This window comes from Gracilinanus agilis, chromosome 4, assembly GCF_016433145.1.
Source record: "Gracilinanus agilis isolate LMUSP501 chromosome 4, AgileGrace, whole genome shotgun sequence".
NCBI lineage: Eukaryota > Metazoa > Chordata > Mammalia > Didelphimorphia > Didelphidae > Gracilinanus > Gracilinanus agilis.
In genome coordinates, this window is record NC_058133.1 from 227,680,416 (window position 1) to 227,698,217 (window position 17,802).

At 34.4% G+C, this 17,802-nt stretch overlaps 1 protein-coding gene across 1 annotated transcript in view; it reads left to right on the forward strand.

The window, feature by feature from the left end:
- The window catches only part of LOC123246239 (mediator of RNA polymerase II transcription subunit 24-like), a 39,363-nt gene that overhangs the window by 6,505 nt on the left and 15,056 nt on the right, over positions 1-17,802 (forward strand). The window lies entirely within an intron of this gene.

The following is a 17,802-nucleotide window of genomic DNA, read 5'->3' on the forward strand; positions in this document are numbered from 1 at the left end:
CCCTCCCACATGCACACAAAGAAAAGACCTCCTTTGTAACCAATACGTGCAGATAAGCCAAACATACACAGGGTTCTTTTCATTACTCCATGCTGCTAGGAAATATTTCAAATTTAATAGAAATGATAATTGAAGGTAGTGATTTTCTCTGTGAAATAGAAAGCCTCAAATTCGAGAGCTCTTCAGTCAGGAATATATCATATTCCAGCTCTCTGTGATCCTATGGGGAAATCAGGACAAGTATTGATGAAATGGTGATATTGTAACTGAGCTCGCTGCAACACTTTGCCAGAGAAAAGAGAGCTCAGTATTAGAAGCTACAAATGTGGAGTCAATGGTGGGGAGGGCAGTTTGCATGGGAGAAATTCCTTTTATCAAGTAAAGGTAGGAATTCAGAGAGTTTATGACAGTACAGGAGAAATAAGAATATCAAGAAAGATGTCTAAAGCTCTGAACATGATTATAGAGCTCCCTGAGCACACCTCCTAGAGTAGCCTGTTTGGTCACCATATTAATGTTTTCCGCTCTTCATTTTCTACTTGGGTTTACTGGGAGATTTTTCTTTGGCAATTTACCTCTGGTTTTATGCTGGAAAGCAGTGGGGAAATAGAATTTGTTTCATAGATATTTACAGTTAATTTTGATGGAATATAAGAATTCCACATCGCCTGAAATGCTATGTTGTATTGAGGCTCCTGACCAGTTTTTTTGCCACTAGAGTGTCATATTTTCTCAGTGATGAAAGTCACTGACAACATCCTTTATGCTTAATAGCTGAAAATGACCTAGTTTTTCTAGTGTTGTGTCTAAATGGGACCAATGCATATTTCTGCTAATACCTAACAAAGATGGGGGATGTAGCTTCATTCTGTGTGTAAGTCTCCAAGTAAAAATTCTCTTTTTTGTGTTGATATCCCAGTGACTTAATACAATGATTTGCAAATAGTAGGTGATTGGTGGATTTTTTTTGAACTGAGTTAAATTGAATGAAGTTATAATATACTTAACAAGTCCAATCTCCCCCACTGTAATAATAGTTGACTGATAATAACAGGAGAAACAGCAGGATTTAATGAAAAGCATGCTGGAATTTTGGACCTGAGTTCAAACCTTGATCCAACAATTACTACCTGTGGGACCAAGAACTATGATTCTCAGGTTTTTTATCTATAAAATGGGTGTAGTAATGACTATACTATCTATCTCACAATATTATGGGGTGGAAACTATTTAATAAACCTTAAAGTGCTAATATAAATGTAAATTATAAGTTAGATTGATGTAAAATATTTGATTTAGAAATATTTTTGAGATCACTTAAAACTCCTAATTTTTTTTAACAAAGAAATATTCAATTCTATTTAGGACACACCAGTTATCAATGACAGAAGTAGTTTTTAAATCATATCAGATTGCTTCTCAACCTAGGCTGTTACACATTTCATAAATATATAATATATATAAATATTATAAATATGTATATTTATTATATACATGTATATGAATATATTGTATACATAATATACAAATATGTGACATATTTTGGTACATTTTACATATTTATAAAATATATGTATATATCATATTTTATAAAATATATGTATATATCATATGTATATGTATATATCATAGAACTGAGAAAATTAGCTTTATTATATCAGATATTAGGTGATGCATTCTTTTACCATAGCAATCCATGAAACAAAGGCAGATTTTAAAATGAGTTTTAATCTTTTGGACCCCCACTTCTTTCTATGGTAACAGAAATAGGATTTTTTTGGGTGCTAACAATCATACAATTTTTAGGCCACCTATAAATATTAACAAATGAAGGTAAGCTAAATGTTAAAGGGACCTTTGTTCAATAACAATGAACACAATGGCATTATAGGAGCACTAATTTATATTAATTTTGACATTCTCAATACAAATAAAACCAGCACACAAAAGCAAGTTTTAGCTCAGTGGAAGGGTAATTCAGAAGTTTTACTTGGAGAGGCAAAGAAATTGGTTGTGTTGGATTCACAGGGTACCCAATAAGAAGCATCATTTCTTGAGACGATTGGCCATATTGCAGTGCTCATCACAGGCATAATAATGAGTATAGTGAAGGAAGGTGGCCTAGCAGTAATTATCAAAATGCTCTGGCAAGAGTGGTGGATCAGGGGAATAAATTAGATACACAGTACCCAGTAGGAAATGGCCACAGTAATCTGCTATTTAATAAATCCAAAGATCCAAGCTTTGGGGGCAAGAACTCACTATATAACAAAAATTGCTGGGAAAAAAAAAAGCGTTTTGGCAGAAACTATAGACCAAAATTTCATATCAAATGCCAAGATAAAGTTAAAATGGGTATATGATTTAAACATAAAGAATTATATAAACAGTTTAGAAGAGTATGAGAAATTTTACTTGTCTTACATATGGGTAACATAAAAATTTATGACCACTCAAGAAATAGAGAGGATCATGGGAAGTAAAATGGATCATTTTGATTACATTATAAAAGTTTTGCATAAACAAAAATACTCCACCCAAAATTAGAAAGAAAGGAGGAAACTGGGATGTGGGGGTAGAGAATCTATAGCAACCTTCACTGATAAAGGCCTCTTTTTCCAAATATATAGGGAACTGAGTCAAGTTTATAAAATTAAGAGCCATTCCCAAGTTAATAAATGTCAAAGGACATGAACAGACAGTTTTCAGAAGGAGAAATCAAAGCTATTAATAGTCATATGAAAGATACCTCTAAATTGCTATTAATTACAGTAATGCAAATTAAAACAACTCTCAGATACCACCTCACACCTCTCAGATTGGTTTATATGATAGAAAAGGAAAATAACATGCTAAAGGTGTTGTCAAAAATAGGGATGCTAATTCACCATTATGAAAGATCCAACTGTTCTGGGGAACACTGGAACAATGACCCCTTGATTATAAAACTATGCATACCCTTTGACCCAGCAATACCACTACTAGATCTGTGTCCCAAAGAATCAAAGGAAAAGGTACTCTGTGTCCAAAAATGTTTATAGCAGCTCTTTGTGTGGTAGTAAAGAATTGTAAATAGAGGAAATGTCTATCCATTAGGGAATGGCTGAACATGTTATGGCATATGATTTTGATGGAATACCATTGTGCTATAAGAAATGTCAGCAGGATGGTTTCAGAAAAATCTAGGAAATTCATATGAACTGATATAAAGTGGTGAAGGAAAAACATGACAATTTCATATATATATTAACATCAATATTTTAATGATGATCAAATGTGAAAGACTTAGTTATTTTGATCATTACAATGATCCAAGGCAGTTCCAAAGGACTCATGATCAAAAATGCTATCCAACTCAAAATTTAATGCAGGAGACTAACATGCAAGCAAATATATACAATATGAGTTATATACAAGATAAATAGGAAATAATTAAAGGAAGAAAGGTGTTAGAATTTTGAATAGTTGGGAAAGGCTTCCTGTAGAAGCTGGGATTTTAGTTGGGACTTAATTAAAGCTGGGGAGATCAGTATTCAGAGTACAAATTCAAGATCACTTTCTGGGATTTCATATATTTGTACTAATGTGGAGAAGGAAATAATTAGAAGCATAATTAATATTAACAATAATAATGATAGTGATAATAAATTACATATATATTCTTTTAAATGTTTGCAAAGTACCTTACATATATATTATCCTCACATAAAAGTTTACAAATAAGGAAACTGAGGCAAACAGTGGTTAAACACTGCTACTGAGTTAGAAGCAAGATTCAAACTCACATCTTCCTAACTGCAAATTCAACACTATCCTCTGTGCCTTTTAGCTACATCTTATACTCGTATATCATGAATACTATTTGTGAGAAGACAGAAAGCATTGGGCATAAAAGGCATCAAAAAGCATCACAACAAAGGTGAAATTGACTCTATTTTAATGGGCAGGAAATGATCTCTTACATATGTGGAAACCCTATCCGTATCAGCTGTCTATGTGCAGTCAGATCATTGACTAGGCAGAACAAGGTCAAACCAACCTCAAATTAGAAAAAAAAGTCTAAAAATAAAACACCATAAACAATTGAAATGGCTCCAACTTGTCCTTTTCAAATAGGCTATTGATGTCCAACACTGGGAAATACGAAAGCTTGGCTAATATTAATAGTTACCTAAATAGTGGCCAAAAGCACCCAGAAATTACCTTAATAAGCAAATACATGATCTTTCTGCAAAGTAGAAAGACATAGTAGCTAGGGACAAGATGAGTGGGATACACACTCATTTCTAAAACATTTACAGGGAAGATTATGAGCCATATTAGCTCATTAAACTGAACAGTTGTGGAAATGTAAATAAGTCTACAAAATGTGGTATAAGACCAAAGTGAGCCATATCATCCCCAATTCATAGTGAAAACAGGAAAAAGAATGACAGTTACATTAAACAGAATAATTTGTCAACATTCAACAAGAGGAGCAACCCTTGGGAAGAAGAGGTCCACGAATCTTGCTAACAGTAACACCGGTTGCCACTCACAAGCTAGCCAAACCAGGTTTGATGGAGCTTCAAGTCATCCCTAAAGAGACACAGAGAAGGGACATACATCAGGCGGGTTAAATCAGCATACCCACCTTCCCTCAGACCCACGTAGAGATAGCCTGGACCCCTGTGCCAAAATGCCCCAGAAATAGTGATTCTCTCCAGTCTACTCTGACCCCCTAATCCATTATCATAGTGGTGAATGTTGTGGAGAAGTGGTCCAATGTCCCCACTACTCACACCCCCAAACAATGGCTCACTTTTGTATAGTTAGAAATATCTTGGAACCCTAAAAATGACATTACCCAAACTTTCTTTACCTAGGTAATACAGAAAGGAAGTTGGGGTAATGTTGTTTTTAGGGTTCCAAGATATTTCTAACTATATACTTTCAATGACAGGTAAACCCAAGAATCTAGAAATAGTGGCACATACCTTCATCCCCACCCACCAGCCCTATTCCCTGTTTGAATTGGCAACTGCCATCTTTGTAGGCATGACAGCTCTTGTCTCCTCAGCAGCCACAACTGTTGAAAACCCAAAATAAGGAAATTCTCTACACTAAAATCTTTGGTATTTTTAAGCAACTTAACATCAAACAAGTATAGGATTTTATCAATGCAAATGACATTTTATTTATTTATTCATTTATTTTTACCAATCACCTGTAATAACAAATTTCCACATAAATTTTCCAAAGTTATATGATTCCATTTATGTCCCTTCCTTCCTTCCCTCCTCTGTCCCAGAGCTGGCAAGTAAGTCTACCTGGGTTCTACATGTATTATCATACAAAACCTAGGAAATGACATTTAAAAAAATGTGTCCCTGTTTGTTTAGCTGCTGCCCCTTAGTGACCATTGGTATTTCCCAACTAACTTATGACTACTCCTATAGGTGCCACAGGGAAGCTAGGAAATGCAGTGGATGGAGTACTATTATTATTACTATAGTTTTCAGCTTTTTGATGCTGAAATTACAGTAAGACTTTTGGGATACTGTATGAGGATAAATTGGAGAAAATTTCACAGGCAAGTGACTATCTTTAATCGGGACTGAGAAGGACTTCTTCCAGAAAGTGGGGACATAAAGAAAGCCAGAGGAGCAGGAGGTGAGGGGAGCATACATTCAAGGCATGGGAGACAACCAGTTAAAAGTCAGAATGGGAGATGAAGTGTCACATGCAAAGACTATCCAGGACACCACTATCACTTGATCATACAGTACATGAAAGGGAGTACGGTGTTAGAAGGCTGGAAAAGTAGAAAGGGTACAGACTGTGAAGCTCTTTGAAAGCCAAAAAGGGAGTTTCATATTTGATCCTAGAGGTAATAGGGAACCTAAATAGGTTTGGGTGAACAAGTGAAGAGATTCCTCTGCTTTAGGACAAGCACTTTATTCATAAGCATGGGCAGAAGCTTGGGCATCTTAAGATCATAAAAGAATCTTTTATAATTGCAACAATAGAAAGAACTTCATTCAGTGACCCCTGATTGCTAATAATCCTAGCCTATCAGACAGGTTAGTTCTCACCTATCAGGCTTGGGCAGCTAGGTGAACATGGACAATGTCCATGGGGACCCATAGAGTTAAATATGACTAAATGACTGAACAACAAATCAAGCCAGATCCAAAACAGTCATACACAGCTGGACAGCTAAGTGGAACAGTGGATAAAGCGCTAGGTCTAGAGTCAGGAAGATATGAGTTCAAATCCAGCTCAGATATTTGCTGTATGACCCCAGACAAGTCACTTAACCCTGTTTTCCTCACTTTCCTCACCTGTAAAATGAACTGGAGAAGGAAATAGTAAACCACTTCAGTATCTTTGCCAAGAAAACCCTAAATGAGATCATGAAGAGTCAGACCCAAATGAAAAACAATTAAACAACAGACCCAGCAAAAGAGTTCACTCTTGTCATGGAAATTTCCCTCCTCAAAAGCCAGATGGAAGAGGGATTTCCTATCATTTTTGAGCTCCTCCAGATGTTCTTGTTAGCAAATGATATTATACTGCTAGAATCAAACAAAAATGATGAAAATTTCCAAAATCCAAATTATGGCATATCATTGAATGGCAAGTTCATTAAGCCAATATATGCATGTACCAATCTAGACAGACACTAGTTTGAACCTAGAATTTAATTAGAAGAGATTAGTTGCATTTTGGAAATTGTATAGTATATTTGATGATGCCAGTTTGTTTCCCATAATTCAGAGATAGTTTTTTTAATTCAGATGTTTTCATAACAATGTTGCATGTTGGAATATTAAAATCTCTGGGGAATAAAACTATTATTGACCCATAGCTAAATGGAGAGGCTCATCCTGGGTCCAATCTGGTTGTAGCACATTTCCAATGATGTTAAGAAGAAACTAAAGGATATTATTTAGGGAATGTATGATTAGATAATGAAGTGAACCACTAATAAAAACAGAATGTTATTAAGTCAGGCAGACTTGGATTTAAATCCTGCCTAAGATACTTGCTAACTAAATGATTCTGGGCACCTCACTTGGCCTTCTTAAGTCTCAATTTCCTCATCTATAAAATAAGAATAGCTTCACCATTTATTTCCGAATGTTGTTGTGAGTGCTGCTTACAACATTAATTCAAATATTAGCTCACTGTTGTGCGGCATGAACAGCAGATGGATAGCCTGAGCGATATCCAGAAAATTTAAAAATATCTAGAGAAACAACACCAACCTATCTAACTATCCAATCATAGCTCCTTTGTGTAGGATCTATCAAAGGACATGGACAAGAATCAAACAGAAGTTATGGATGGATAATGTCCTACTCTGATGGAAGGAATACTTACATTGATGAGATTGAAGATATATTTATGCACTGAGAAACAAAAGAAAAATGGCTTTTTCTAATTCACATAGTCAATTGAGATGATATGTAGTAGAAAGAGGTTTGGACTCTGAAGTAGAACCCAGAAGATCTAAATTCTAATTTTGGTTATTATCCTTATGAATTCTGTGATCATGACCAAAACTTAGGTTACTCATTTGTGAAACAGAAGCAAGAATATTTGCATGCCCTAATTCTCAGGTTGTAAGAACTAAATAAGTTAATGTGCATACATATTATATAAATGTCTACTATTGTAATGACTATGGAAAACTAAATTTGCTCATGAAACAGAAAAAAACAATGAAAACAGTTGTTTCATTGTGACAAAAAAAAACCTCCCCATTGGGTGAAAAAAATGAATTGAAAATGGGACAATTTTTTTTAGGTTTTAGGAACTTGGCTGGGGACAGTGAGTTATGGAGTTTCTATTTATCCTGCAGAATTACAAAAACAAGTTTATATAAAACCATTGAGATTTTCCCCCAAAATTCTAGTCCTTTATCTTTAACTCTCTAAAGAACATCTGACTTTATAACTGGGAAGCCTTGGACAACTCATCTAATCTAGCTAAAACTTATCTTTGCAAGGGGAATACTAATACTTATACCACCTATTTCACAAAGTTTTTATTGGAAAAATGTTTTGAGAACCTTAAAGTGTTCTTTAAATGTAAGCAACAATTACGCATGGACTGCCATATATCCACTTAAGATGTCCTCCCAGGAAGTCCAACTAAGTATCCAAGATAAAAACTTATTCTGTTTCCCACCATTCCTCAACTTCCTCCAGCTTCTGCTTTATTCTCTATCTTTGGAATCACTATTGATCTATTTTCACAAGTTTAAAACATTTATCCTCTTTGAGCTTCTACCTCTCTCATCTCCATTACATTGTGAGTTCTTTGAAGATTGATTCTACCTTCTGTCTTTCCTTGTACCTAGTATTTATCACTCTGTTTGATATATATTAAATGTTTATAAATGTTTGTTGACTGAATGATTTACTTTTCATACAGAATCAGTTATCAAATCCTACTAATTCTATTTCTCATATCTCAATTTCATCATCTCCTCTCTCTTCCAGCACCCTAGCACAGGCATTAATTGGTGACAATCTGAGTCTTTTTGGTAGCCTCCTAACAGACTACCTCCCTGCCTCCATTCTCTCCCTCACCAATTTGTCTTTTGTGGAGCCACTAAAATAAAAATATTTGGTGACTCCCAGATAGCTTTCAAGTAAAGTGCTAATTTCTTTGTTTGACATTTGAACACATCTATTAAACCTGGTACTATGCTATTTCTCTAGTCTTATGCCCTGCTCTTCTCTTTTTTTATACACTGGACTCTAAAGGAATTGAACTACTCATTGCTCCTCAAATCTACCCTGTGATTTCCCATCTCTGCTTTTGCTCATGTTGTTCATTACATCTGGAATATCATACCCTCCCACTCCATATTCAACTGTTGAATTCATATCAGTAATATTAACTCAAATATTGCCACCACCCAGGAAGGCTACCCTAATATTCTTTACCAATAATGACACTTTCTTCCTTCATATTCACATGAAGCTTCATTTTTTACTTCTCTAATACACTTACTCTGTCATTTTGAATAATATCTGTGTAAAATCACTCAAAGTTAAGGGACTAAGTCTTATCTAAAGTTTTGTGTCTCCCCCAGTACCTAGAATAGTATCATGCATGCAATAGGTGACTAATAAATGTTTATTGATTTGAAATTGTTGAGGCAGTAAATTCATTCAACAATCTTGTATTAAACTAAACATATGAGTCCTAATAATCCTTAGCTGGAATTTATAACCATTAAATGAATAATCTATTACCTATGAGTAGATTCAATCCTCTTCCAGACTCTTCTTCAAGACATTCACTATCCTTGTTGTGTCTCAAATGCCTGATCTAGTTGGCATGTTGTTTACAGATGAGAACAGAATTTAGCAAAAATTAATGGTAAGATGCCAGATGAGCAGTTAAGAAGAGTAGAAGGGCCATAATGTGAGAACTGAAAAACGTATTGAATATTGAATGCATATCTACACTCAATCCTTAAATCCAAATTTCCTCAATTTTAGGAGAAAACAGACCTGTCAGTTAGTGAAAGAAATTCCTGAATGAGGAAATTATCAATGCAACCTGCCACTTTCTCTCCAATTTATAACCTTAGAGAATTTCCATAGGGCACTAAGAGAAATAGGTAGTTTGCCAATCACTCAGTCAATATGTGTTAGAGACAGAACTTGAATTCAGATTTTCCAAACCCTGTGGCCAGCAATTATACAATCCAACCCAACAGTTACTTCTGCTTCAGATTTGAAGATCTTTCAAGCTCCTGCACATTTGTTGTTGTTCTTTAGCCGTTTCAGTCGTGTTTGACTCTTGTGACACCCATTTAGAATTTTCTTGACAAAGATACTGGAGTAGTTTGCCATTTGCTTCTCCAGCTCATTTTACAGATGAGCAAACAGGAACTTGCCCCGTTATAAGTGTCTGAGGCCAGATTAGAACTCGGGAAGATGTCTTCCTAACTCCAAACCCAGTCCTCCACCCACTGCATCATATCAAGTGGTCAAATTTACAGGGTTTTTTGTAGATAGGTTTTCAGCCTATCCATGGCCACAATATCACAATTTAGTTGGATCTAATTTATTGAGACTTTATTGTATGAATAGTCCTATGGTTTAGGAGTATCACAAAGGTTTGGGATGAGGCAAAGATCCCTGATGTCCAAAAGAGCAAACACTAATACCTAGTAGAAGCAGTATCTCCAGATCCATTCATGACTTCATGAAATTTCATAACCTAGGAAGTATCCAAGGATCAAATTCAGGCCACACAAGTGACAAGATGCTCTTGCTATTGAAATTTTTTAACCTGAAAAGGAAAAGAAAGAGAAAAGTGTCTAGATACAGTATATCCACCAAGATAGATACCATAAAAAAATAACGACACTATCAAAAGAATAATAATGGAGACAAACCAAATTTCATAGAACATAAAATCCAAGAAAGGAATCATTAGTAAGTCTTGGCTTCAAAAGTCTGTGAATAAATATACAAAGTATAACCGAGTAGAGATCCTAATATAGGAAAACAAACTTGAGCAGATATGTGTCACTCAAACTTATTAGGATGAAACCCATGGTTGAAATATGGCCTTGGAAGAGTATTTAATTTAATCAAATTAAATACACTAGGTAAAAGGAAGAGGAGGTGTCTAGTAACACTGGATATTAGGAATTCATCCAAATATGAGTAAGTCCACAAGCCTTAGGCAGGGCGTATGTTAGAAAATTATTTGGATTCAAATCAACAGAAGCTAAAACAAAAGTTTTGTTGTCAGCAAATTATACTAGAGTCCACATGAAATCTTATAAAATAGATCAAAAGATGAAGACAGAGACATGATAGAGGTGTAATGAGTGACTTTATTTATTCAAGTATCTACTTCAATGCTCTCTCTGCCAAATTTAGGGAAACAGATAATTTTTGACTCACTTTAATGATAATTTTATTAGTGAAGGAATCAATGAGAGGGAAAAGCTTAATCTCAATTTGTTTCTCACCAGAGAAACCTGCTGTTGCACTGAAAACAATGGAAACCTTAGGTGAATGGAGAAGGAAATGACTGTCTCATCTTAGTATTCGTCAATACAGAAAGAGCAAATAAAAGAAGATTAATACAGTAACTTGGTGTAGTAATATATAGACTAATGTTAGTGGTATTAAAACTCAGAATGAGCTGAGGTTGATTAGGACAGGTAATGGCAATAAATAGAGTTTGGCAACATTTGTAACTATATCAGAGAAACGAAGGAGAATTAAAGAAAGGATGAACTCTGCTTATGATGGAACAAATGAAGATAACATCTAAGAGAAAAGGCAGAACTGATTAATTTTTATTTTTTTCCTTTTTTGTGATAGAAAATAGCATTTAGACAGAAAGAGACAAAATAAAAATTGTTCATGTTATTTGATACACAAGATAAATATGGGACTTAATAGGAGATCATCTAACTGTCCCTGATGAGTCAATTCAACTGACTTGGACAAAAACATTCTTAAGTACTGAGAGTACTTGGAGATATGCCTGCTAAGACACTATCAGTGACCTTTGAAAGCTCATAAAAGACAAAAGTGGCACCAAAAAAGACAAATCTTATTCTGATTTTTTAAAAAGAGAGAAGAGAATTGATTCTATGTACTTTATAACTCAGTAAGCCTTAAATTTCTGGCAAAAATTCCAGAATAAAATGTTAGGATGGTTAGTTAATGAACTTCTAGAAAAAGAATGGATCATAATGGAGCCAGAATGGCTGGATCAAGAACAGATCTTAAGGGGCAACTAGGTGGCTCAGTGGGTAGAAAGCCAAGTCTAGAGACAGGAGGTCCTATGTTCAAATCTGGCCTCATACATTTCCTAACAGTGTGACTCTGGGCAAGTAACTTGACCCCTATTGCCTAGCCTTGGAGCCAATGCTCAATAGTGATCTTAAGTTGAAAGGTGTGTGTGTATATATATATATATATATATACATATATATATATATATATGAATAGATTATGTTGTATTAACTTCCTTTTTTTGACATACCACCAAACTGATAAGATCTACTAGCTATAGTCTAGATTTAGCAGTGTATGTGATAGTCTTTCCATTATTTTATGGAAAATTTAGGGAAATATCGATTAGATGACAGAAAAATAAGATGGTTGGGAAACAGTTTAATGCTCAAATTCAAATAGACATTTATTATAGCTAACATTTATATAGGGCTTACTATGTGTCAGGCACTGTGATAAGCACTTTACAATTATTATCTCATTAGATATACTCTAAACAACCCTAGGAGATAGATACTATTATTATTTTTACAAAGTAGAACATAGAGGCAAACAAAGGTTAAGTGACTTGCCCAGAGCCATAAACCTACTAAGTGTCTGAGGCCAAATTTGAACTCGGGTCTTCTTGACTCCAGGTCCGGCAGTCTACTCACTGTACCATATTAATGGTTTATAATCAGCTTGGTAGGAGATCCCCCAGTGACCTTTCTCACTATTTAACATCTTTATCAATGATTTGAATAAAAGCATGGATGTTATCCTTATTAAACTTTTAGATAACTCAAAAATGGAGAAGGAGGGATAAACCCTGAATGTGGATTCAGGATCCAAAAATATTTTGACAGACTAGACTAGAACAAAGCTATGAGATTTAACTATTCCTCTGGAAGACAGAGGATCATGATGTTAATGGGTTAGAATACTAAGATAAGCCTTTTAAAAAATTATCCATTGTTTTATTTGAGTTCCAATTTCTTTTCCTCACCCTTTGGAAAGACAACCAATATTATAGCAATTATGAATATGAAACATGCCAAATATATTTCCGTATTAACCATGTTCCCAAAAAAAAGGCAAGTAAGGAAAGTAAAAAAAAAATGCTTCAATTTGGATTCATAGTTCAACAGTTTTTTCTCTGGAGAAGGATAGCATTTTTCATCATTTGCCTTTTGTACTTGTATTGGACCATGGAATTAATCAAAATAGCTAGGCTTTTGACAGTTGAGAATCACTACAATATTGCTATTATAATGTACAATTTTCTCCCGATTTTGCTAATTTCACTTTGCATCGTTGTATGATCTTTGTGATATTTGGTTCTAATCTCCTTACTAGTATTTTATTTTGAATTTTTACCTCAATATTCACTAAAAAAAATTGGTCTATAGATTTCTTTCTACTTTTGCTTTCTCTGGCTAAAGTATGAATACAATGTCATAGGAAGAATTTTGTAGATCTCTTATTTACCTAATTTTGAAAAATATAGTGCATTTGAATTAATTATTCTTCAAATGTTTGATAGAATTCAACTGTAAATCTATCCAGTCCTCTGGATTTTTTTCTTAGGGAATGCCTTTATGGCTCATTCAATTACTTTTTTTTTTCTAATATAGGGTTATTTAAATATTCTCTTTCTGCTTCTTTTAATCTGGGTGGTTTAGATTTTTGTAAATGTTCATAATATTCACTGAAATTGTTAGTTATATTGATGTATAATTTGGCATAATAACTCCTAATAGTTGTTTTATTTCTTCTTCATTGATGGTGTATTCACCTTTTATCATTTTTAATATTAGGAATTTGGTTTTCTTTTTTTTAATCAAATTGATCAATAGTTTCTCTTTTATTTTATTTTTCACAAAACATCTCCTAATTCTATTCATTAGTGCACTTTTTAAAACTTTTTTACTTTTAGTTCTATTCATCTCTCCTTTGATTTTCAGAATTTCTATTTTGGTATTTAATTGAGGATTTTATTTTTTTTGTTTGATATCTAATTCATCAATTGGTTCTTATTTTTATGTAGGCATTTTGAAAAATATAAAATTTCCCCTAAGTACTTCTTTGGCTGCATCCCACAAATTTTAACATGTTGACTAACTGTTGTCATTATCTTTAATGAAATTATTGATTTCTTCCATGATTTATTCTTTGGCACAATCATTTGATCCTCATGACAACTTTGGGAGCTAGGCGCTATTATTATCATCCCACTTTACAAATGAGGAAAACAAGGCAGAGAGCAATGAAGTGACTTGCTCATGGCTACACAACTATTTAGTATCACTCCATCCATTGTGCCATCCAAACTGCCTTAATTCCATATAAGAGTCATTTAAAGGAAGTGGACATATTTAGCTACGAAAAAAAGATTTAGGTGAGAAATGATACCTACATTCAAACATTTAAAGAGCTAACACCTAAAAGTAGAAATAGTCCAAGACAGAAGAAATGAGAAGCTATGTGTGGAAGTTGTGAAGAGGTAAATGTAGCCTTGATGTAAGGAAAAGCTACCTAAACTTTAAAGTTATTTGTTGTTCAGTCATTTCAGTTGCATTTGAGATTTCTTGACAAAGATACTAGAATAGTTTGCCATTTCCTTCTCCAGCTTATTTTACAAAGGAGAAATGGAGGCAAACAGGGTGAAGTGACTTGCTCAGGGTCATGCAGCTAGTAAGTATCTAAGGCCAGATTTGAATTCAGGTCTTCCTGCCTCCAGGTCACCCTATCTACTGCCCTACCTAGCTGCCCTGACCATTAGAACTGTCCAAAAGTGTGGGATTCCTCAGGAGGTAAAGAATTCTGCTTTATGGGAAGTCTTTAAACAAAACTGTATGATGGCTTAGTGTATTTGTTGTCAAAAGGATTCTCTTCATGTATGAGTTGGACTACATATCTATTGTCTGTTCTCTGAAATTCTGTTATGGTTGTGTATGATCCTGACTAAATCAAGAATTTTGGATTCATTGTATGAAAAATAGCAACCAAAATCATTGTTAACTTGGGCCAAAGAATATTGACTCATGAAATACTAGGATCTTTGACACCTTGTATTCATGAAATTAAAAATATCTATTTACATACATATAATATTGAGATAAGGTAGCTAGGTGTCTCAGTGGATAGCACACCGTCTGGAATTATGAAACCTAACATATCCAGTCTCCAACAGCCAGTAGCCCTATTATCCTGGGCAAGTCACTTAAACTCCATCTGTCTCAATTTCTTCAGCTATTAAATGGGGATAATAATAACACCTACTTCTCAGGGGCTTGGGGAAGATTAAATGGGACAATATTTGTAAATTACTTAGCACAATGCCTGGGACCTACTTGACAAATGCTATGTCCTTCCTTTCTTTTTTTTAATACTTTTTTATTTTTTTAGAAAAGTTATCATGGTTACATGATTCATGCTCTTACTTTCCCTTCGCCTCCCCGACCTCCTCCTCCCCTCCATAGCCAATGCGCATTTCCACTGGTTTTAACATGTGTCATCATTCAAGACTTATTTCCAAATTGTTGATAGTAGCATTGATGTGGTAGTTTCCAGTCTACATCCCCAATCATGTCCGCCTCAACCCATGTGTTCAAGCAGTTGCTTTTCTTCTGTGTTTCCACTCCTGTAGTTCTTCCTCTAAATGTGGGTAGCGTTCTTTTCCATAAATCCCTCAGAATTGTTATGGATCATTGTATTGCCATGTCCTTCCTTTCTGATGTGTTTTGTGCTACAGAATTATGTGCTATCATCAAAAATATTGTCATTATTATTGTCAATATTATTGAATGGCATGCTCCAGAATATGTCTAAATATATTACCTGAAGAGTAATCAGGTCACGCGGAAATAATCATACTGTTACTAGCATCCCCAAAAGTAAGCAAAGCACTTTGTGGGTTTATCACAATCTCAGGCTCAGCATTTGGAAATTATATTTTTTAACACCTGAGCTTTTGCTTAAAGCAAAAGATATTCCTCCTTACCTTAGCATGTTTACCATCATACTTACCACAAATTCTAGACCATGTAATGATAAGCACTATTTAAGTCCACAGACATTAGTTAGTATTTATTAGTTACTATTATTTTAGTTAGTATTAGTATTTAGTTAGTATTATTTCCCCTGATGCTTTAGTAACAAAGCTGGGTAATCCTGCTTTAGGAGGGACCTGGTCTCATTTTCTCTAATGTATTTCTGCTTTTAAGATTTTATGGCCCCAGAAATAGTAGACAGCATTGATTTCTAGTCTAGTGGCTCTTTAAATTGTAATTTCTTTCTCCTTGGGTGGGAATAAGGGAAAGTACTCTGGTAATAACAAAGAAGTGAAATTCTCTTATTGTATAGCCTTCCAACCACAAAAATGACCAACTTATGCAGTGGGATAATACTTGCTGAAGTGTGACTTTAGCTAAAAGGAGGAAGAGAGATTCTATAGCTTCAAAATACTCATCAAGTCTTCACTTTTTCCTCTTGGTTAGTTTGAACTCCATCACACCTAAATGTTGAACCAGCAGTAAAAAGAATTTCTAGGATGTTTTGTGAGATTTCTAGATATGAGGCTTTTGAAGGTGAGATTTTTTTTTTAAACCCTTAACTTCTGTGTATTGACTTATAGGTGGAAGAGTGGTAAGGGTAGGCAATGGGGGTCAAGTAACTTGCCCAGGGTCACACAGCTGGGAAGTGTCTGAGGCTGGATTTGAACCTAGGACCTCCCATCTCTAGGCCTGGCTCTCAATCCACTGAGCTACCCAGCTGCCCCAGAAGGTGAGATTTTTAAGAAAATTGCTCCTAGCAATGAATTGAGTGATAGATAATGTCTACAGAGTCAGGAATGTCATCAAGGCAATTCTACATGCTTTCATACAAATACTAGAAGGAAAGAAATTCATAAAAGGCAAAAGTAGGTTTCAATAAGAGTTTTTGTCAGCCTTTAAATATTAAATGACCTCTTTATAATTCAAATTTATCAATTTGTTCAATTACAAATATCTAGTAAGTTCCTAGTCAGTACAAAATACTTTCTTAAGTTCTGGGGAAAAGAAAGGGATAATACAAAATGTGTCTTGTTCATACTGTGGAGACTAAAATTAATATGCAAATATTAAATATTATATTCATAAATATTTTATTAATAACACATTAACAAAAGAGACTAACTAAAAGGTACTAACCAGCTTGCTTCCAGGAACTAAAGAGAGAGAGGAAAGAGTTACAGCCAACTATAAAACAATAATGCAACCACACAAACGTGAAGGTGTAGGAGAGATTAAAGGGAACTTTGGGAAAACTAAGGACTTATGGGGGAATGAAGTCCAAGATTCAAAATTTCCATTTATACAATACAAATAAAGGCATACCTAAGTAATTAGAGAAATATTCATTGGTCATGATTAGGTCAAGTCAATATAATTAAAATGGAGGTAATTCCTTAATTTACTTAGTACCATGTCAACCAATGCTTGGCACAGAGTTAGAAGATTAAGAGAAATGATGAGGAAAATTGAGAAGAAAAGAGGGTAGGTCTTCCAGTACCATATCTCAAAACGTGCTACAAAGCAACAGTCATCAAAACATTTGGTACTATTTAAGAAACAGCGAAGTCTATCTGTGGAACAGACTAGGTACACAACATATAGAAGCAAAATAGCATGATAACCTACTTTTTAACAAAGCCAAGACCACAGCTACTTGGAAGAAGAATTCAGTGTTCCACAAAACTACTGGGAAAATTAGAAAGTAGTCTGACAGTATCCATGTAAAGACCAACCTCTAAGGTGTAAAAATAAAATAGGTGAGCACACAAATAAAGACAAAGAACTAGAAAATAAAGGTTCAAAATTGTTTCTAGATACTTTTGATAGTTGATATCAAAGTGAAGTGAAGCTCAAAGATGAACTTCCCTTCAGGGCCAGGTGCAAGGAATGCTAAAGAGACTCTTGTTTATGAAAAATAAAGAATTGATTTAAACATGTATATATATATGTACATATATATGTATATATACATACATACATATACATACATATATATATAT